Source organism: Oryzias latipes, chromosome 18 (genome assembly GCF_053564925.1).
Source record: "Oryzias latipes strain Hd-rR chromosome 18, Olatipes_Hd-rR_3.1".
NCBI classification, from domain to species: domain Eukaryota; kingdom Metazoa; phylum Chordata; class Actinopteri; order Beloniformes; family Adrianichthyidae; genus Oryzias; species Oryzias latipes.
In genome coordinates, this window is record NC_136254.1 from 33,069,826 (window position 1) to 33,090,382 (window position 20,557).

Sequence of the window (20,557 nt, forward strand, 5' to 3'; positions counted from 1 at the left end):
CTCATCTTACTTTAGAAACAGCCACTGCGCTTCTTTTTTCAAGCTAACAGCGCCTCATTGAGAACTTAGTTGCCAAACTGCACAAAGAGGTAGAATCTTCACACACTCACAATGTTTCACTCTCTCATGGAGCATTCTTTCAGGCAACCATTTTCTTCCCCACACAGTTCCGTTGATAAAGCTCACCGCCTCCACTCTGTTTTGTGGAAAGCCCATGTTCCTATGACTGCGCCAGTGTCAATACTTGCTTTTGAGTAGCAGGACATGTCAATAGAGTTCTTTCTTTCCATCACCGTGTCAAGAGGCATGGTGGCCAAGTGGTAAGGCGTTGGTCTTGTAAACCAAAAATCATGGGTTCAATCCCCATCCGTGCCTGAAATGGCATTGGTAGACTGACCACAAACAACCTGGCAAGTGCAATGTGATTAAAAACCCTTTGCTCACTTGTATATGCACAGAGCACGTTGCTTCATTTTGTGTTGCAGGCCCTGCCAATAAAGCTCTTTCTTTACCTTTACGCATACCAAGACATGGTTCACAAGTGGTAAGGTGTTGGTCTATCCGGCCGAACACCATGGGCTCTATTCACATTGGTGCCTGCAATGGCGTAGGGAGACTAAACATTAAACAAAGTCTTGTGGGACTACTAGGAGAGGGGAATTTTAGATTCACTTCCAAGACCTTGGGCATTAACTCTGTACCAGTTCAACTGGCCCTTTCTTACAAATGGACTATTAAAGGACAGGTTCTTACAGACTTTGCTGCTCGTCCTTTATCCTGCACCTTGTCTAGCAATCCAGAATGGCGCCGTAAGAGAACTTAAAAAAACGCCTCAAACCCCACTATTGCAGTTGGTTATATCACACTCAAACTCTTGACATCAACAGTGATCACTGCAAACAAGAAGCAGAGTGGTGCAGCGGAAGCGTGCTGGGCCCATAACCCAGAGGTCGATGGACCGAAACCATCCTCTGCTAACTAATCTGTCTTTCAGCATATCACCTTGTTTTTAGGGGAAATGTGGCTTTAGTCTCTATTATTATTGCCTGCATCCTACTGAAAACAAGTTTTTTGGCGGGCCTTGTCTATTCTCAGTTTGTAGATATCATATTGGGGAATGGTGAATCCAGCCGAAAAAAACTTTCGTTTTTCAAGCCCATCAAAATGTCTAGCTAGCATGACAAATTTATCTCCCTTTAAACAACACCGGCTTGTGCCATTTAGCTTCTCTTTCATGCTAACGGCACCTTCATTGAGCACTTAGCACTTTGCCAAACAGCACAAAGAGGTAGAATGTTAAATGGCCGTATTGTTTAACTCTGTCATGAAGCATTCTCTCAGGCGAGCATTTTCAGGCAATTTATCCTGAAACCTTAGGTCTGCTTAGGCAGGTATATCAGACTGAAACTGGTGCCAAAAACACTGACAGAGAAGATAACAGAAGCAGAGTGGCGCAGCGGAAGCTTGCTGGGCCCATAACCCAGAGGTCGATGGATCGAAACCATCCTCTGCTAACTATGATGATGACAGGGCAGATTATTGCCATGACATTAAATAATGCATGCCTCCTACTGAAAATGCAGTTTAATGGGCTTTCTCTCATCTTACTTTAGAAACAGCCACTGCGCTTCTTTTTTCAAGCTAACAGCGCCTCATTGAGAACTTAGTTGCCAAACTGCACAAAGAGGTAGAATCTTCACACACTCACAATGTTTAACTCTCTCATGGAGCATTCTTTCAGGCAACCATTTTCTTCCCCTCACAGTTCCGTTGATAAAGCTCACCGCCTCCACTCTGTTTTGTGGAAAGCCCATGTTCCTATGACTGCGCCAGTGTCAATACTTGCTTTTGAGTAGCAGGACATGTCAATAGAGTTCTTTCTTTCCATCAGGGTGTCAAGAGGCATGGTGGCCAAGTGGTAAGGCGTTGGTCTTGTAAACCAAAAATCATGGGTTCAATCCCCATCCGTGCCTGAAATGGCATTGGTAGACTGACCACAAACAACCTGGCAAGTGCAATGTGATTAAAAACCCTTTGCTCACTTGTATATGCACAGAGCACGTTGCTTCATTTTGTGTTGCAGGCCCTGCCAATAAAGCTCTTTCTTTACCTTTACACATACCAAGACATGGTTCACAAGTGGTAAGGTGTTGGTCTATCCGGCCGAACACCATGGGCTCTATTCACATTGGTGCCTGCAATGGCGTAGGGAGACTAAACATTAAACAAAGTCTTGTGGGACTACTAGGAGAGGGGAATTTTAGATTCACTTCCAAGACCTTGGGCATTAACTCTGTACCAGTTCAACTGGCCCTTTCTTACAAATGGACTATTAAAGGACAGGTTCTTACAGACTTTGCTGCTCGTCCTTTATCCTGCACCTTGTCTAGCAATCCAGAATGGCGCCGTAAGAGAACTTAAAAAAACGCCTCAAACCCCACTATTGCAGTTGGTTATATCACACTCAAACTCTTGACATCAACAGTGATCACTGCAAACAAGAAGCAGAGTGGCGCAGCGGAAGCGTGCTGGGCCTATAACCCAGAGGTCGATGGACCGAAACCATCCTCTGCTAACTAATCTGTCTTTCAGCATATCGCCTTGTTTTTAGGGGAAATGTGGCTTTAGTCTCTATTATTGTTGCCTGCATCCTACTGAAAACAAGTTTTTTGGCGGGCCTTGTCTATTCTCAGTTTGTAGATATCATATTGGGGAATGGTGAATCCAGCCGAAAAAAACTTTCGTTTTTCAAGCCCATCAAAATGTCTAGCTAGCATGACAAATTTATCTCCCTTTAAACAACACCGGCTTGTGCCATTTAGCTTCTCTTTCATGCTAACGGCACCTTCATTGAGCACTTAGCACTTTGCCAAACAGCACAAAGAGGTAGAATGTTAAATGGCCGTATTGTTTAACTCTGTCATGAAGCATTCTCTCAGGCGAGCATTTTCAGGCAATGTATCCTGAAACCTTAGGTCTGCTTAGGCAGGTATATCAGACTGAAACTGGTGCCAAAAACACTGACAGAGAAGACAACAGAAGCAGAGTGGCGCAGCGGAAGCGTGCTGGGCCCATAACCCAGAGGTCGATGGATCGAAACCATCCTCTGCTAACTATGATGATGACAGGGCAGATTATTGCCATGACATAAATTATGCATGCCTCCTACTGAAAATGCAGTTTAATGGGCTTTCTCTTATCTTACTTTAGAAACAACCCCAGCGTCAGCCACTGCGCTGCTTTTTTCAAGCTAACAGCGCCTCATTGAGAACTTAGTTGCCAAACTGCACAAAGAGGTAGAATCTTCACACACTCACAATGTTTAACTCTCTCATGGAGCATTCTTTCAGGCAACCATTTTCTTCCCCACACAGTTCCGTTGATAAAGCTCACCGCCTCCACTCTGTTTTGTGGAAAGCCCATGTTCCTATGACTGCGCCAGTGTCAATACTTGCTTTTGAGTAGCAGGACATGTCAATAGAGTTCTTTCTTTCCATCACCATGTCAAGAGGCATGGTGGCCAAGTGGTAAGGCGTTGGTCTTGTAAACCAAAAATCATGGGTTCAATCCCCATCCGTGCCTGAAATGGCATTGGTAGACTGACCACAAACAACCTGGCAAGTGCAATGTGATTAAAAACCCTTTGCTCACTTGTATATGCACAGAGCACGTTGCTTCATTTTGTGTTGCAGGCCCTGCCAATAAAGCTCTTTCTTTACCTTTACGCATACCAAGACATGGTTCACAAGTGGTAAGGTGTTGGTCTATCCGGCCGAACACCATGGGCTCTATTCACATTGGTGCCTGCAATGGCGTAGGGAGACTAAACATTAAACAAAGTCTTGTGGGACTACTAGGAGAGGGGAATTTTAGATTCACTTCCAAGACCTTGGGCATTAACTCTGTACCAGTTCAACTGGCCCTTTCTTACAAATGGACTATTAAAGGACAGGTTCTTACAGACTTTGCTGCTCGTCCTTTATCCTGCACCTTGTCTAGCAATCCAGAATGGCGCCGTAAGAGAACTTAAAAAAACGCCTCAAACCCCACTATTGCAGTTGGTTATATCACACTCAAACTCTTGACATCAACAGTGATCACTGCAAACAAGAAGCAGAGTGGCGCAGCGGAAGCGTGCTGGGCCCATAACCCAGAGGTCGATGGACCGAAACCATCCTCTGCTAACTAATCTGTCTTTCAGCATATCACCTTGTTTTTAGGGGAAATGTGGCTTTAGTCTCTATTATTATTGCCTGCATCCTACTGAAAACAAGTTTTTTGGCGGGCCTTGTCTATTCTCAGTTTGTAGATATCATATTGGGGAATGGTGAATCCAGCCGAAAAAAACTTTCGTTTTTCAAGCCCATCAAAATGTCTAGCTAGCATGACAAATTTATCTCCCTTTAAACAACACCGGCTTGTGCCATTTAGCTTCTCTTTCATGCTAACGGCACCTTCATTGAGCACTTAGCACTTTGCCAAACAGCACAAAGAGGTAGAATGTTAAATGGCCGTATTGTTTAACTCTTTCATGAATCATTCTCTCAGGCGAGCATTTTCAGGCAATTTATCCTGAAACCTTAGGTCTGCTTAGGCAGGTATATCAGACTCAAACTGGTGCCAAAAACACTGACAGAGAAGACAACAGAAGCAGAGTGGCGCAGCGGAAGCGTGCTGGGCCCATAACCCAGAGGTCGATGGATCGAAACCATCCTCTGCTAACTATGATGATGACAGGGCAGATTATTGCCATGACATTAAATAATGCATGCCTCCTACTGAAAATGCAGTTTAATGGGCTTTCTCTCATCTTACTTTAGAAACAGCCACTGCGCTTCTTTTTTCAAGCTAACAGCGCCTCATTGAGAACTTAGTTGCCAAACTGCACAAAGAGGTAGAATCTTCACACACTCACAATGTTTAACTCTCTCATGGAGCATTCTTTCAGGCAACCATTTTCTTCCCCACACAGTTCCGTTGATAAAGCTCACCGCCTCCACTCTGTTTTGTGGAAAGCCCATGTTCCTATGACTGCGCCAGTGTCAATACTTGCTTTTGAGTAGCAGGACATGTCAATAGAGTTCTTTCTTTCCATCACCATGTCAAGAGGCATGGTGGCCAAGTGGTAAGGCGTTGGTCTTGTAAACCAAAAATCATGGGTTCAATCCCCATCCGTGCCTGAAATGGCATTGGTAGACTGACCACAAACAACCTGGCAAGTGCAATGTGATTAAAAACCCTTTGCTCACTTGTATATGCACAGAGCACGTTGCTTCATTTTGTGTTGCAGGCCCTGCCAATAAAGCTCTTTCTTTACCTTTACGCATACCAAGACATGGTTCACAAGTGGTAAGGTGTTGGTCTATCCGGCCGAACACCATGGGCTCTATTCACATTGGTGCCTGCAATGGCGTAGGGAGACTAAACATTAAACAAAGTCTTGTGGGACTACTAGGAGAGGGGAATTTTAGATTCACTTCCAAGACCTTGGGCATTAACTCTGTACCAGTTCAACTGGCCCTTTCTTACAAATGGACTATTAAAGGACAGGTTCTTACAGACTTTGCTGCTCGTCCTTTATCCTGCACCTTGTCTAGCAATCCAGAATGGCGCCGTAAGAGAACTTAAAAAAACGCCTCAAACCCCACTATTGCAGTTGGTTATATCACACTCAAACTCTTGACATCAACAGTGATCACTGCAAACAAGAAGCAGAGTGGCGCAGCGGAAGCGTGCTGGGCCCATAACCCAGAGGTCGATGGACCGAAACCATCCTCTGCTAACTAATCTGTCTTTCAGCATATCGCCTTGTTTTTAGGGGAAATGTGGCTTTAGTCTCTATTATTATTGCCTGCATCCTACTGAAAACAAGTTTTTTGGCGGGCCTTGTCTATTCTCAGTTTGTAGATATCATATTGGGGAATGGTGAATCCAGCCGAAAAAAACTTTCGTTTTTCAAGCCCATCAAAATGTCTAGCTAGCATGACAAATTTATCTCCCTTTAAACAACACCGGCTTGTGCCATTTAGCTTCTCTTTCATGCTAACGGCACCTTCATTGAGCACTTAGCACTTTGCCAAACAGCACAAAGAGGTAGAATGTTAAATGGCCGTATTGTTTAACTCTTTCATGAATCATTCTCTCAGGCGAGCATTTTCAGGCAATTTATCCTGAAACCTTAGGTCTGCTTAGGCAGGTATATCAGACTGAAACTGGTGCCAAAAACACTGACAGAGAAGACAACAGAAGCAGAGTGGCGCAGCGGAAGCGTGCTGGGCCCATAACCCAGAGGTCGATGGATCGAAACCATCCTCTGCTAACTATGATGATGACAGGGCAGATTATTGCCATGACATTAAATAATGCATGCCTCCTACTGAAAATGCAGTTTAATGGGCTTTCTCTCATCTTACTTTAGAAACAGCCACTGCGCTTCTTTTTTCAAGCTAACAGCGCCTCATTGAGAACTTAGTTGCCAAACTGCACAAAGAGGTAGAATCTTCACACACTCACAATGTTTAACTCTCTCATGGAGCATTCTTTCAGGCAACCATTTTCTTCCCCTCACAGTTCCGTTGATAAAGCTCACCGCCTCCACTCTGTTTTGTGGAAAGCCCATGTTCCTATGACTGCGCCAGTGTCAATACTTGCTTTTGAGTAGCAGGACATGTCAATAGAGTTCTTTCTTTCCATCACCGTGTCAAGAGGCATGGTGGCCAAGTGGTAAGGCGTTGGTCTTGTAAACCAAAAATCATGGGTTCAATCCCCATCCGTGCCTGAAATGGCATTGGTAGACTGACCACAAACAACCTGGCAAGTGCAATGTGATTAAAAACCCTTTGCTCACTTGTATATGCACAGAGCACGTTGCTTCATTTTGTGTTGCAGGCCCTGCCAATAAAGCTCTTTCTTTACCTTTACACATACCAAGACATGGTTCACAAGTGGTAAGGTGTTGGTCTATCCGGCCGAACACCATGGGCTCTATTCACATTGGTGCCTGCAATGGCGTAGGGAGACTAAACATTAAACAAAGTCTTGTGGGACTACTAGGAGAGGGGAATTTTAGATTCACTTCCAAGACCTTGGGCATTAACTCTGTACCAGTTCAACTGGCCCTTTCTTACAAATGGACTATTAAAGGACAGGTTCTTACAGACTTTGCTGCTCGTCCTTTATCCTGCACCTTGTCTAGCAATCCAGAATGGCGCCGTAAGAGAACTTAAAAAAACGCCTCAAACCCCACTATTGCAGTTGGTTATATCACACTCAAACTCTTGACATCAACAGTGATCACTGCAAACAAGAAGCAGAGTGGCGCAGCGGAAGCGTGCTGGGCCCATAACCCAGAGGTCGATGGACCGAAACCATCCTCTGCTAACTAGTTTGTCTTTCAGCATATCGCCTTGTTTTTAGGGGAAATGTGGCTTTAGTCTCTATTATTATTGCCTGCATCCTACTGAAAACAAGTTTTTTGGCGGGCCTTGTCTATTCTCAGTTTGTAGATATCATATTGGGGAATGGTGAATCCAGCCGAAAAAAACTTTCGTTTTTCAAGCCCATCAAAATGTCTAGCTAGCATGACAAATTTATCTCCCTTTAAACAACACCGGCTTGTGCCATTTAGCTTCTCTTTCATGCTAACGGCACCTTCATTGAGCACTTAGCACTTTGCCAAACAGCACAAAGAGGTAGAATGTTAAATGGGCGTATTGTTTAACTCTTTCATGAAGCATTCTCTCAGGCGAGCATTTTCAGGCAATTTATCCTGAAACCTTAGGTCTGCTTAGGCAGGTATATCAGACTCAAACTGGTGCCAAAAACACTGACAGAGAAGACAACAGAAGCAGAGTGGCGCAGCGGAAGCGTGCTGGGCCCATAACCCAGAGGTCGATGGATCGAAACCATCCTCTGCTAACTATGATGATGACAGGGCAGATTATTGCCATGACATTAAATAATGCATGCCTCCTACTGAAAATGCAGTTTAATGGGCTTTCTCTCATCTTACTTTAGGAACAACCCCAGCGTCAGCCACTGCGCTTCTTTTTTCAAGCTAACAGCGCCTCATTGAGAACTTAGTTGCCAAACTGCACAAAGAGGTAGAATCTTCACACACTCACAATGTTTAACTCTCTCATGGAGCATTCTTTCAGGCAACCATTTTCTTCCCCACACAGTTCCGTTGATAAAGCTCACCGCCTCCACTCTGTTTTGTGGAAAGCCCATGTTCCTATGACTGCGCCAGTGTCAATACTTGCTTTTGAGTAGCAGGACATGTCAATAGAGTTCTTTCTTTCCATCAGGGTGTCAAGAGGCATGGTGGCCCAGTGGTAAGGCGTTGGTCGTGTAAACCAAAAATCATGGGTTCAATCCCCATCCGTGCCTGAAATGGCATTGGTAGACTAACCACAAACAACCTGGCAAGTGCAATGTGATTAAAAACCCTTTGCTCACTTGTATATGCACAGAGCACGTTGCTTCATTTTGTGTTGCAGGCCCTGCCAATAAAGCTCTTTCTTTACCTTTACGCATACCAAGACATGGTTCACAAGTGGTAAGGTGTAGGTCTATCCGGCCGAACACCATGGGCTCTATTCACATTGGTGCCTGCAATGGCGTAGGGAGACTAAACATTAAACAAAGTCTTGTGGGACTACTAGGAGAGGGGAATTTTAGATTCACTTCCAAGACCTTGGGCATTAACTCTGTACCAGTTCAACTGGCCCTTTCTTACAAATGGACTATTAAAGGACAGGTTCTTACAGACTTTGCTGCTCGTCCTTTATCCTGCACCTTGTCTAGCAATCCAGAATGGCGCCGTAAGAGAACTTAAAAAAACGCCTCAAACCCCACTATTGCAGTTGGTTATATCACACTCAAACTCTTGACATCAACAGTGATCACTGCAAACAAGAAGCAGAGTGGCGCAGCGGAAGCGTGCTGGGCCCATAACCCAGAGGTCGATGGACCGAAACCATCCTCTGCTAACTAATCTGTCTTTCAGCATATCGCCTTGTTTTTAGGGGAAATGTGGCTTTAGTCTCTATTATTATTGCCTGCATCCTACTGAAAACAAGTTTTTTGGCGGGCCTTGTCTATTCTCAGTTTGTAGATATCATATTGGGGAATGGTGAATCCAGCCGAAAAAAACTTTCGTTTTTCAAGCCCATCAAAATGTCTAGCTAGCATGACAAATTTATCTCCCTTTAAACAACACCGGCTTGTGCCATTTAGCTTCTCTTTCATGCTAACGGCACCTTCATTGAGCACTTAGCACTTTGCCAAACAGCACAAAGAGGTAGAATGTTAAATGGCCGTATTGTTTAACTCTTTCATGAATCATTCTCTCAGGCGAGCATTTTCAGGCAATTTATCCTGAAACCTTAGGTCTGCTTAGGCAGGTATATCAGACTGAAACTGGTGCCAAAAACACTGACAGAGAAGACAACAGAAGCAGAGTGGCGCAGCGGAAAGTTGCTGGGCCCATAACCCAGAGGTCGATGGATCGAAACCATCCTCTGCTAACTATGATGATGACAGGGCAGATTATTGCCATGACATTAAATAATGCATGCCTCCTACTGAAAATGCAGTTTAATGGGCTTTCTCTCATCTTACTTTAGAAACAGCCACTGCGCTTCTTTTTTCAAGCTAACAGCGCCTCATTGAGAACTTAGTTGCCAAACTGCACAAAGAGGTAGAATCTTCACACACTCACAATGTTTAACTCTCTCATGGAGCATTCTTTCAGGCAACCATTTTCTTCCCCTCACAGTTCCGTTGATAAAGCTCACCGCCTCCACTCTGTTTTGTGGAAAGCCCATGTTCCTATGACTGCGCCAGTGTCAATACTTGCTTTTGAGTAGCAGGACATGTCAATAGAGTTCTTTCTTTCCATCAGGGCGTCAAGAGGCATGGTGGCAAAGTGGTAAGGCGTTGGTCTTGTAAACCAAAAATCATGGGTTCAATCCCCATCCGTGCCTGAAATGGCATTGGTAGACTGACCACAAACAACCTGGCAAGTGCAATGTGATTAAAAACCCTTTGCTCACTTGTATATGCACAGAGCACGTTGCTTCATTTTGTGTTGCAGGCCCTGCCAATAAAGCTCTTTCTTTACCTTTACACATACCAAGACATGGTTCACAAGTGGTAAGGTGTTGGTCTATCCGGCCGAACACCATGGGCTCTATTCACATTGGTGCCTGCAATGGCGTAGGGAGACTAAACATTAAACAAAGTCTTGTGGGACTACTAGGAGAGGGGAATTTTAGATTCACTTCCAAGACCTTGGGCATTAACTCTGTACCAGTTCAACTGGCCCTTTCTTACAAATGGACTATTAAAGGACAGGTTCTTACAGACTTTGCTGCTCGTCCTTTATCCTGCACCTTGTCTAGCAATCCAGAATGGCGCCGTAAGAGAACTTAAAAAAACGCCTCAAACCCCACTATTGCAGTTGGTTATATCACACTCAAACTCTTGACATCAACAGTGATCACTGCAAACAAGAAGCAGAGTGGCGCAGCGGAAGCGTGCTGGGCCCATAACCCAGAGGTCGATGGACCGAAACCATCCTCTGCTAACTAGTTTGTCTTTCAGCATATCGCCTTGTTTTTAGGGGAAATGTGGCTTTAGTCTCTATTATTATTGCCTGCATCCTACTGAAAACAAGTTTTTTGGCGGGCCTTGTCTATTCTCAGTTTGTAGATATCATATTGGGGAATGGTGAATCCAGCCGAAAAAAACTTTCGTTTTTCAAGCCCATCAAAATGTCTAGCTAGCATGACAAATTTATCTCCCTTTAAACAACACCGGCTTGTGCCATTTAGCTTCTCTTTCATGCTAACGGCACCTTCATTGAGCACTTAGCACTTTGCCAAACAGCACAAAGAGGTAGAATGTTAAATGGGCGTATTGTTTAACTCTTTCATGAAGCATTCTCTCAGGCGAGCATTTTCAGGCAATTTATCCTGAAACCTTAGGTCTGCTTAGGCAGGTATATCAGACTCAAACTGGTGCCAAAAACACTGACAGAGAAGACAACAGAAGCAGAGTGGCGCAGCGGAAGCGTGCTGGGCCCATAACCCAGAGGTCGATGGATCGAAACCATCCTCTGCTAACTATGATGATGACAGGGCAGATTATTGCCATGACATTAAATAATGCATGCCTCCTACTGAAAATGCAGTTTAATGGGCTTTCTCTCATCTTACTTTAGAAACAGCCACTGCGCTTCTTTTTTCAAGCTAACAGCGCCTCATTGAGAACTTAGTTGCCAAACTGCACAAAGAGGTAGAATCTTCACACACTCACAATGTTTAACTCTCTCATGGAGCATTCTTTCAGGCAACCATTTTCTTCCCCTCACAGTTCCGTTGATAAAGCTCACCGCCTCCACTCTGTTTTGTGGAAAGCCCATGTTCCTATGACTGCGCCAGTGTCAATACTTGCTTTTGAGTAGCAGGACATGTCAATAGAGTTCTTTCTTTCCATCAGGGCGTCAAGAGGCATGGTGGCAAAGTGGTAAGGCGTTGGTCTTGTAAACCAAAAATCATGGGTTCAATCCCCATCCGTGCCTGAAATGGCATTGGTAGACTGACCACAAACAACCTGGCAAGTGCAATGTGATTAAAAACCCTTTGCTCACTTGTATATGCACAGAGCACGTTGCTTCATTTTGTGTTGCAGGCCCTGCCAATAAAGCTCTTTCTTTACCTTTACGCATACCAAGACATGGTTCACAAGTGGTAAGGTGTTGGTCTATCCGGCCGAACACCATGGGCTCTATTCACATTGGTGCCTGCAATGGCGTAGGGAGACTAAACATTAAACAAAGTCTTGTGGGACTACTAGGAGAGGGGAATTTTAGATTCACTTCCAAGACCTTGGGCATTAACTCTGTACCAGTTCAACTGGCCCTTTCTTACAAATGGACTATTAAAGGACAGGTTCTTACAGACTTTGCTGCTCGTCCTTTATCCTGCACCTTGTCTAGCAATCCAGAATGGCGCCGTAAGAGAACTTAAAAAAACGCCTCAAACCCCACTATTGCAGTTGGTTATATCACACTCAAACTCTTGACATCAACAGTGATCACTGCAAACAAGAAGCAGAGTGGCGCAGCGGAAGCGTGCTGGGCCCATAACCCAGAGGTCGATGGACCGAAACCATCCTCTGCTAACTAGTTTGTCTTTCAGCATATCGCCTTGTTTTTAGGGGAAATGTGGCTTTAGTCTCTATTATTATTGCCTGCATCCTACTGAAAACAAGTTTTTTGGCGGGCCTTGTCTATTCTCAGTTTGTAGATATCATATTGGGGAATGGTGAATCCAGCCGAAAAAAACTTTCGTTTTTCAAGCCCATCAAAATGTCTAGCTAGCATGACAAATTTATCTCCCTTTAAACAACACCGGCTTGTGCCATTTAGCTTCTCTTTCATGCTAACGGCACCTTCATTGAGCACTTAGCACTTTGCCAAACAGCACAAAGAGGTAGAATGTTAAATGGCCGTATTGTTTAACTCTGTCATGAAGCATTCTCTCAGGCGAGCATTTTCAGGCAATGTATCCTGAAACCTTAGGTCTGCTTAGGCAGGTATATCAGACTGAAACTGGTGCCAAAAACACTGACAGAGAAGACAACAGAAGCAGAGTGGCGCAGCGGAAGCGTGCTGGGCCCATAACCCAGAGGTCGATGGATCGAAACCATCCTCTGCTAACTATGATGATGACAGGGCAGATTATTGCCATGACATAAATTATGCATGCCTCCTACTGAAAATGCAGTTTAATGGGCTTTCTCTTATCTTACTTTAGAAACAACCCCAGCGTCAGCCACTGCGCTGCTTTTTTCAAGCTAACAGCGCCTCATTGAGAACTTAGTTGCCAAACTGCACAAAGAGGTAGAATCTTCACACACTCACAATGTTTAACTCTCTCATGGAGCATTCTTTCAGGCAACCATTTTCTTCCCCACACAGTTCCGTTGATAAAGCTCACCGCCTCCACTCTGTTTTGTGGAAAGCCCATGTTCCTATGACTGCGCCAGTGTCAATACTTGCTTTTGAGTAGCAGGACATGTCAATAGAGTTCTTTCTTTCCATCACCATGTCAAGAGGCATGGTGGCCAAGTGGTAAGGCGTTGGTCTTGTAAACCAAAAATCATGGGTTCAATCCCCATCCGTGCCTGAAATGGCATTGGTAGACTGACCACAAACAACCTGGCAAGTGCAATGTGATTAAAAACCCTTTGCTCACTTGTATATGCACAGAGCACGTTGCTTCATTTTGTGTTGCAGGCCCTGCCAATAAAGCTCTTTCTTTACCTTTACGCATACCAAGACATGGTTCACAAGTGGTAAGGTGTTGGTCTATCCGGCCGAACACCATGGGCTCTATTCACATTGGTGCCTGCAATGGCGTAGGGAGACTAAACATTAAACAAAGTCTTGTGGGACTACTAGGAGAGGGGAATTTTAGATTCACTTCCAAGACCTTGGGCATTAACTCTGTACCAGTTCAACTGGCCCTTTCTTACAAATGGACTATTAAAGGACAGGTTCTTACAGACTTTGCTGCTCGTCCTTTATCCTGCACCTTGTCTAGCAATCCAGAATGGCGCCGTAAGAGAACTTAAAAAAACGCCTCAAACCCCACTATTGCAGTTGGTTATATCACACTCAAACTCTTGACATCAACAGTGATCACTGCAAACAAGAAGCAGAGTGGCGCAGCGGAAGCGTGCTGGGCCCATAACCCAGAGGTCGATGGACCGAAACCATCCTCTGCTAACTAATCTGTCTTTCAGCATATCACCTTGTTTTTAGGGGAAATGTGGCTTTAGTCTCTATTATTATTGCCTGCATCCTACTGAAAACAAGTTTTTTGGCGGGCCTTGTCTATTCTCAGTTTGTAGATATCATATTGGGGAATGGTGAATCCAGCCGAAAAAAACTTTCGTTTTTCAAGCCCATCAAAATGTCTAGCTAGCATGACAAATTTATCTCCCTTTAAACAACACCGGCTTGTGCCATTTAGCTTCTCTTTCATGCTAACGGCACCTTCATTGAGCACTTAGCACTTTGCCAAACAGCACAAAGAGGTAGAATGTTAAATGGCCGTATTGTTTAACTCTTTCATGAATCATTCTCTCAGGCGAGCATTTTCAGGCAATTTATCCTGAAACCTTAGGTCTGCTTAGGCAGGTATATCAGACTCAAACTGGTGCCAAAAACACTGACAGAGAAGACAACAGAAGCAGAGTGGCGCAGCGGAAGCGTGCTGGGCCCATAACCCAGAGGTCGATGGATCGAAACCATCCTCTGCTAACTATGATGATGACAGGGCAGATTATTGCCATGACATTAAATAATGCATGCCTCCTACTGAAAATGCAGTTTAATGGGCTTTCTCTCATCTTACTTTAGAAACAGCCACTGCGCTTCTTTTTTCAAGCTAACAGCGCCTCATTGAGAACTTAGTTGCCAAACTGCACAAAGAGGTAGAATCTTCACACACTCACAATGTTTAACTCTCTCATGGAGCATTCTTTCAGGCAACCATTTTCTTCCCCACACAGTTCCGTTGATAAAGCTCACCGCCTCCACTCTGTTTTGTGGAAAGCCCATGTTCCTATGACTGCGCCAGTGTCAATACTTGCTTTTGAGTAGCAGGACATGTCAATAGAGTTCTTTCTTTCCATCACCATGTCAAGAGGCATGGTGGCCAAGTGGTAAGGCGTTGGTCTTGTAAACCAAAAATCATGGGTTCAATCCCCATCCGTGCCTGAAATGGCATTGGTAGACTGACCACAAACAACCTGGCAAGTGCAATGTGATTAAAAACCCTTTGCTCACTTGTATATGCACAGAGCACGTTGCTTCATTTTGTGTTGCAGGCCCTGCCAATAAAGCTCTTTCTTTACCTTTACGCATACCAAGACATGGTTCACAAGTGGTAAGGTGTTGGTCTATCCGGCCGAACACCATGGGCTCTATTCACATTGGTGCCTGCAATGGCGTAGGGAGACTAAACATTAAACAAAGTCTTGTGGGACTACTAGGAGAGGGGAATTTTAGATTCACTTCCAAGACCTTGGGCATTAACTCTGTACCAGTTCAACTGGCCCTTTCTTACAAATGGACTATTAAAGGACAGGTTCTTACAGACTTTGCTGCTCGTCCTTTATCCTGCACCTTGTCTAGCAATCCAGAATGGCGCCGTAAGAGAACTTAAAAAAACGCCTCAAACCCCACTATTGCAGTTGGTTATATCACACTCAAACTCTTGACATCAACAGTGATCACTGCAAACAAGAAGCAGAGTGGCGCAGCGGAAGCGTGCTGGGCCCATAACCCAGAGGTCGATGGACCGAAACCATCCTCTGCTAACTAATCTGTCTTTCAGCATATCGCCTTGTTTTTAGGGGAAATGTGGCTTTAGTCTCTATTATTATTGCCTGCATCCTACTGAAAACAAGTTTTTTGGCGGGCCTTGTCTATTCTCAGTTTGTAGATATCATATTGGGGAATGGTGAATCCAGCCGAAAAAAACTTTCGTTTTTCAAGCCCATCAAAATGTCTAGCTAGCATGACAAATTTATCTCCCTTTAAACAACACCGGCTTGTGCCATTTAGCTTCTCTTTCATGCTAACGGCACCTTCATTGAGCACTTAGCACTTTGCCAAACAGCACAAAGAGGTAGAATGTTAAATGGCCGTATTGTTTAACTCTTTCATGAATCATTCTCTCAGGCGAGCATTTTCAGGCAATTTATCCTGAAACCTTAGGTCTGCTTAGGCAGGTATATCAGACTGAAACTGGTGCCAAAAACACTGACAGAGAAGACAACAGAAGCAGAGTGGCGCAGCGGAAGCGTGCTGGGCCCATAACCCAGAGGTCGATGGATCGAAACCATCCTCTGCTAACTATGATGATGACAGGGCAGATTATTGCCATGACATTAAATAATGCATGCCTCCTACTGAAAATGCAGTTTAATGGGCTTTCTCTCATCTTACTTTAGAAACAGCCACTGCGCTTCTTTTTTCAAGCTAACAGCGCCTCATTGAGAACTTAGTTGCCAAACTGCACAAAGAGGTAGAATCTTCACACACTCACAATGTTTAACTCTCTCATGGAGCATTCTTTCAGGCAACCATTTTCTTCCCCTCACAGTTCCGTTGATAAAGCTCACCGCCTCCACTCTGTTTTGTGGAAAGCCCATGTTCCTATGACTGCGCCAGTGTCAATACTTGCTTTTGAGTAGCAGGACATGTCAATAGAGTTCTTTCTTTCCATCAGGGCGTCAAGAGGCATGGTGGCCAAGTGGTAAGGCGTTGGTCTTGTAAACCAAAAATCATGGGTTCAATCCCCATCCGTGCCTGAAATGGCATTGGTAGACTGACCACAAACAACCTGGCAAGTGCAATGTGATTAAAAACCCTTTGCTCACTTGTATATGCACAGAGCACGTTGCTTCATTTTGTGTTGCAGGCCCTGCCAATAAAGCTCTTTCTTTACCTTTACACATACCAAGACATGGTTCACAAGTGGTAAGGTGTTGGTCTATCCGGCCGAACACCATGGGCTCTATTCACATTGGTGCCTGCAATGGCGTAGGGAGACTAAACATTAAACAAAGTCTTGTGGGACTACTAGGAGAGGGGAATTTTAGATTCACTTCCAAGACCTTGGGCATTAACTCTGTACCAGTTCAACTGGCCCTTTCTTACAAATGGACTATTAAAGGACAGGTTCTTACAGACTTTGCTGCTCGTCCTTTATCCTGCACCTTGTCTAGCAATCCAGAATGGCGCCGTAAGAGAACTTAAAAAAACGCCTCAAACTCCACTATTGCAGTTGGTTATATCACACTCAAACTCTTGACATCAACAGTGATCACTGCAAACAAGAAGCAGAGAGGCGCAGCGGAAGCGTGCTGGGCCCATAACCCAGAGGTCGATGGACCGAAACCATCCTCTGCTAACTAGTTTGTCTTTCAGCATATCGCCTTGTTTTTAGGGGAAATGTGGCTTTAGTCTCTATTATTATTGCCTGCATCCTACTGAAAACAAGTTTTTTGGCGGGCCTTGTCTATTCTCAGTTTGTAGATATCATATTGGGGAATGGTGAATCCAGCCGAAAAAAACTTTCGTTTTTCAAGCCCATCAAAATGTCTAGCTAGCATGACAAATTTATCTCCCTTTAAACAACACCGGCTTGTGCCATTTAGCTTCTCTTTCATGCTAACGGCACCTTCATTGAGCACTTAGCACTTTGCCAAACAGCACAAAGAGGTAGAATGTTAAATGGGCGTATTGTTTAACTCTTTCATGAAGCATTCTCTCAGGCGAGCATTTTCAGGCAATTTATCCTGAAACCTTAGGTCTGCTTAGGCAGGTATATCAGACTCAAACTGGTGCCAAAAACACTGACAGAGAAGACAACAGAAGCAGAGTGGCGCAGCGGAAGCGTGCTGGGCCCATAACCCAGAGGTCGATGGACCGAAACCATCCTCTGCTAACTATGATGATGACAGGGCAGATTATTGCCATGACATTAAATAATGCATGCCTCCTACTGAAAATGCAGTTTAATGGGCTTTCTCTCATCTTACTTTAGAAACAGCCACTGCGCTTCTTTTTTCAAGCTAACAGCGCCTCATTGAGAACTTAGTTGCCAAACTGCACAAAGAGGTAGAATCTTCACACACTCACAATGTTTAACTCTCTCATGGAGCATTCTTTCAGGCAACCATTTTCTTCCCCTCACAGTTCCGTTGATAAAGCTCACCGCCTCCACTCTGTTTTGTGGAAAGCCCATGTTCCTATGACTGCGCCAGTGTCAATACTTGCTTTTGAGTAGCAGGACATGTCAATAGAGTTCTTTCTTTCCATCAGGGCGTCAAGAGGCATGGTGGCAAAGTGGTAAGGCGTTGGTCTTGTAAACCAAAAATCATGGGTTCAATCCCCATCCGTGCCTGAAATGGCATTGGTAGACTGACCACAAACAACCTGGCAAGTGCAATGTGATTAAAAACCCTTTGCTCACTTGTATATGCACAGAGCACGTTGCTTCATTTTGTGTTGCAGGCCCTGCCAATAAAGCTCTTTCTTTACCTTTACGCATACCAAGACATGGTTCACAAGTGGTAAGGTGTTGGTCTATCCGGCCGAACACCATGGGCTCTATTCACATTGGTGCCTGCAATGGCGTAGGGAGACTAAACATTAAACAAAGTCTTGTGGGACTACTAGGAGAGGGGAATTTTAGATTCACTTCCAAGACCTTGGGCATTAACTCTGTACCAGTTCAACTGGCCCTTTCTTACAAATGGACTATTAAAGGACAGGTTCTTACAGACTTTGCTGCTCGTCCTTTATCCTGCACCTTGTCTAGCAATCCAGAATGGCGCCGTAAGAGAACTTAAAAAAACGCCTCAAACCCCACTATTGCAGTTGGTTATATCACACTCAAACTCTTGACATCAACAGTGATCACTGCAAACAAGAAGCAGAGTGGCGCAGCGGAAGCGTGCTGGGCCCATAACCCAGAGGTCGATGGACCGAAACCATCCTCTGCTAACTAGTTTGTCTTTCAGCATATCGCCTTGTTTTTAGGGGAAATGTGGCTTTAGTCTCTATTATTATTGCCTGCATCCTACTGAAAACAAGTTTTTTGGCGGGCCTTGTCTATTCTCAGTTTGTAGATATCATATTGGGGAATGGTGAATCCAGCCGAAAAAAACTTTCGTTTTTCAAGCCCATCAAAATGTCTAGCTAGCATGACAAATTTATCTCCCTTTAAACAACACCGGCTTGTGCCATTTAGCTTCTCTTTCATGCTAACGGCACCTTCATTGAGCACTTAGCACTTTGCCAAACAGCACAAAGAGGTAGAATGTTAAATGGGCGTATTGTTTAACTCTTTCATGAAGCATTCTCTCAGGCGAGCATTTTCAGGCAATTTATCCTGAAACCTTAGGTCTGCTTAGGCAGGTATATCAGACTCAAACTGGTGCCAAAAACACTGACAGAGAAGACAACAGAAGCAGAGTGGCGCAGCGGAAGCGTGCTGGGCCCATAACCCAGAGGTCGATGGATCGAAACCATCCTCTGCTAACTATGATGATGACAGGGCAGATTATTGCCATGACATTAAATAATGCATGCCTCCTACTGAAAATGCAGTTTAATGGGCTTTCTCTCATCTTACTTTAGGAACAACCCCAGCGTCAGCCACTGCGCTTCTTTTTTCAAGCTAACAGCGCCTCATTGAGAACTTAGTTGCCAAACTGCACAAAGAGGTAGAATCTTCACACACTCACAATGTTTAACTCTCTCATGGAGCATTCTTTCAGGCAACCATTTTCTTCCCCACACAGTTCCGTTGATAAAGCTCACCGCCTCCACTCTGTTTTGTGGAAAGCCCATGTTCCTATGACTGCGCCAGTGTCAATACTTGCTTTTGAGTAGCAGGACATGTCAATAGAGTTCTTTCTTTCCATCAGGGTGTCAAGAGGCATGGTGGCCAAGTGGTAAGGCGTTGGTCTTGTAAACCAAAAATCATGGGTTCAATCCCCATCCGTGCCTGAAATGGCATTGGTAGACTGACCACAAACAACCTGGCAAGTGCAATGTGATTAAAAACCCTTTGCTCACTTGTATATGCACAGAGCACGTTGCTTCATTTTGTGTTGCAGGCCCTGCCAATAAAGCTCTTTCTTTACCTTTACGCATACCAAGACATGGTTCACAAGTGGTAAGGTGTTGGTCTATCCGGCCGAACACCATGGGCTCTATTCACATTGGTGCCTGCAATGGCGTAGGGAGACTAAACATTAAACAAAGTCTTGTGGGACTACTAGGAGAGGGGAATTTTAGATTCACTTCCAAGACCTTGGGCATTAACTCTGTACCAGTTCAACTGGCCCTTTCTTACAAATGGACTATTAAAGGACAGGTTCTTACAGACTTTGCTGCTCGTCCTTTATCCTGCACCTTGTCTAGCAATCCAGAATGGCGCCGTAAGAGAACTTAAAAAAACGCCTCAAACCCCACTATTGCAGTTGGTTATATCACACTCAAACTCTTGACATCAACAGTGATCACTGCAAACAAGAAGCAGAGTGGCGCAGCGGAAGCGTGCTGGGCCCATAACCCAGAGGTCGATGGACCGAAACCATCCTCTGCTAACTAATCTGTCTTTCAGCATATCGCCTTGTTTTTAGGGGAAATGTGGCTTTAGTCTCTATTATTATTGCCTGCATCCTACTGAAAACAAGTTTTTTGGCGGGCCTTGTCTATTCTCAGTTTGTAGATATCATATTGGGGAATGGTGAATCCAGCTGAAAAAAACTTTCGTTTTTCAAGCCCATCAAAATGTCTAGCTAGCATGACAAATTTATCTCCCTTTAAACAACACCGGCTTGTGCCATTTAGCTTCTCTTTCATGCTAACGGCACCTTCATTGAGCACTTAGCACTTTGCCAAACAGCACAAAGAGGTAGAATGTTAAATGGCCGTATTGTTTAACTCTTTCATGAATCATTC

At 44.4% G+C, this 20,557-nt stretch overlaps 22 non-coding genes across 22 annotated transcripts; all 22 read left to right on the forward strand.

Annotated features, from left to right (window-relative positions):
- The first annotated feature begins 303 nt into the window (after positions 1–303).
- trnat-ugu (transfer RNA threonine (anticodon UGU)) lies at positions 304–375 on the forward strand. The gene has a single exon. It is a non-coding gene; the product is annotated as a tRNA-Thr (tRNA).
- A 1,526-nt stretch (positions 376–1,901) lies between these two features.
- On the forward strand, positions 1,902–1,973 carry trnat-ugu (transfer RNA threonine (anticodon UGU)). The gene has a single exon. It is a non-coding gene; the product is annotated as a tRNA-Thr (tRNA).
- Positions 1,974–3,040: 1,067 nt separating this feature from the next.
- On the forward strand, positions 3,041–3,112 carry trnam-cau (transfer RNA methionine (anticodon CAU)). The gene has a single exon. It is a non-coding gene; the product is annotated as a tRNA-Met (tRNA).
- A 398-nt stretch (positions 3,113–3,510) lies between these two features.
- trnat-ugu (transfer RNA threonine (anticodon UGU)) lies at positions 3,511–3,582 on the forward strand. Its single transcript has one exon. It is a non-coding gene; the product is annotated as a tRNA-Thr (tRNA).
- Positions 3,583–4,649: 1,067 nt separating this feature from the next.
- On the forward strand, positions 4,650–4,721 carry trnam-cau (transfer RNA methionine (anticodon CAU)). The gene has a single exon. It is a non-coding gene; the product is annotated as a tRNA-Met (tRNA).
- A 387-nt stretch (positions 4,722–5,108) lies between these two features.
- trnat-ugu (transfer RNA threonine (anticodon UGU)) lies at positions 5,109–5,180 on the forward strand. The gene has a single exon. It is a non-coding gene; the product is annotated as a tRNA-Thr (tRNA).
- A 1,067-nt stretch (positions 5,181–6,247) lies between these two features.
- trnam-cau (transfer RNA methionine (anticodon CAU)) lies at positions 6,248–6,319 on the forward strand. The gene has a single exon. It is a non-coding gene; the product is annotated as a tRNA-Met (tRNA).
- Positions 6,320–6,706: 387 nt separating this feature from the next.
- trnat-ugu (transfer RNA threonine (anticodon UGU)) lies at positions 6,707–6,778 on the forward strand. Its single transcript has one exon. It is a non-coding gene; the product is annotated as a tRNA-Thr (tRNA).
- A 1,067-nt stretch (positions 6,779–7,845) lies between these two features.
- On the forward strand, positions 7,846–7,917 carry trnam-cau (transfer RNA methionine (anticodon CAU)). Its single transcript has one exon. It is a non-coding gene; the product is annotated as a tRNA-Met (tRNA).
- A 399-nt stretch (positions 7,918–8,316) lies between these two features.
- Positions 8,317–8,388, forward strand: trnat-ugu (transfer RNA threonine (anticodon UGU)). Its single transcript has one exon. It is a non-coding gene; the product is annotated as a tRNA-Thr (tRNA).
- Positions 8,389–9,914: 1,526 nt separating this feature from the next.
- trnat-ugu (transfer RNA threonine (anticodon UGU)) lies at positions 9,915–9,986 on the forward strand. Its single transcript has one exon. It is a non-coding gene; the product is annotated as a tRNA-Thr (tRNA).
- A 1,067-nt stretch (positions 9,987–11,053) lies between these two features.
- Positions 11,054–11,125, forward strand: trnam-cau (transfer RNA methionine (anticodon CAU)). The gene has a single exon. It is a non-coding gene; the product is annotated as a tRNA-Met (tRNA).
- A 387-nt stretch (positions 11,126–11,512) lies between these two features.
- On the forward strand, positions 11,513–11,584 carry trnat-ugu (transfer RNA threonine (anticodon UGU)). The gene has a single exon. It is a non-coding gene; the product is annotated as a tRNA-Thr (tRNA).
- A 1,067-nt stretch (positions 11,585–12,651) lies between these two features.
- Positions 12,652–12,723, forward strand: trnam-cau (transfer RNA methionine (anticodon CAU)). The gene has a single exon. It is a non-coding gene; the product is annotated as a tRNA-Met (tRNA).
- Positions 12,724–13,121: 398 nt separating this feature from the next.
- trnat-ugu (transfer RNA threonine (anticodon UGU)) lies at positions 13,122–13,193 on the forward strand. The gene has a single exon. It is a non-coding gene; the product is annotated as a tRNA-Thr (tRNA).
- Positions 13,194–14,260: 1,067 nt separating this feature from the next.
- Positions 14,261–14,332, forward strand: trnam-cau (transfer RNA methionine (anticodon CAU)). Its single transcript has one exon. It is a non-coding gene; the product is annotated as a tRNA-Met (tRNA).
- A 387-nt stretch (positions 14,333–14,719) lies between these two features.
- trnat-ugu (transfer RNA threonine (anticodon UGU)) lies at positions 14,720–14,791 on the forward strand. The gene has a single exon. It is a non-coding gene; the product is annotated as a tRNA-Thr (tRNA).
- A 1,067-nt stretch (positions 14,792–15,858) lies between these two features.
- trnam-cau (transfer RNA methionine (anticodon CAU)) lies at positions 15,859–15,930 on the forward strand. Its single transcript has one exon. It is a non-coding gene; the product is annotated as a tRNA-Met (tRNA).
- A 387-nt stretch (positions 15,931–16,317) lies between these two features.
- trnat-ugu (transfer RNA threonine (anticodon UGU)) lies at positions 16,318–16,389 on the forward strand. The gene has a single exon. It is a non-coding gene; the product is annotated as a tRNA-Thr (tRNA).
- Positions 16,390–17,915: 1,526 nt separating this feature from the next.
- On the forward strand, positions 17,916–17,987 carry trnat-ugu (transfer RNA threonine (anticodon UGU)). The gene has a single exon. It is a non-coding gene; the product is annotated as a tRNA-Thr (tRNA).
- A 1,067-nt stretch (positions 17,988–19,054) lies between these two features.
- Positions 19,055–19,126, forward strand: trnam-cau (transfer RNA methionine (anticodon CAU)). Its single transcript has one exon. It is a non-coding gene; the product is annotated as a tRNA-Met (tRNA).
- A 399-nt stretch (positions 19,127–19,525) lies between these two features.
- On the forward strand, positions 19,526–19,597 carry trnat-ugu (transfer RNA threonine (anticodon UGU)). Its single transcript has one exon. It is a non-coding gene; the product is annotated as a tRNA-Thr (tRNA).
- Positions 19,598–20,557: the final 960 nt, after the last annotated feature.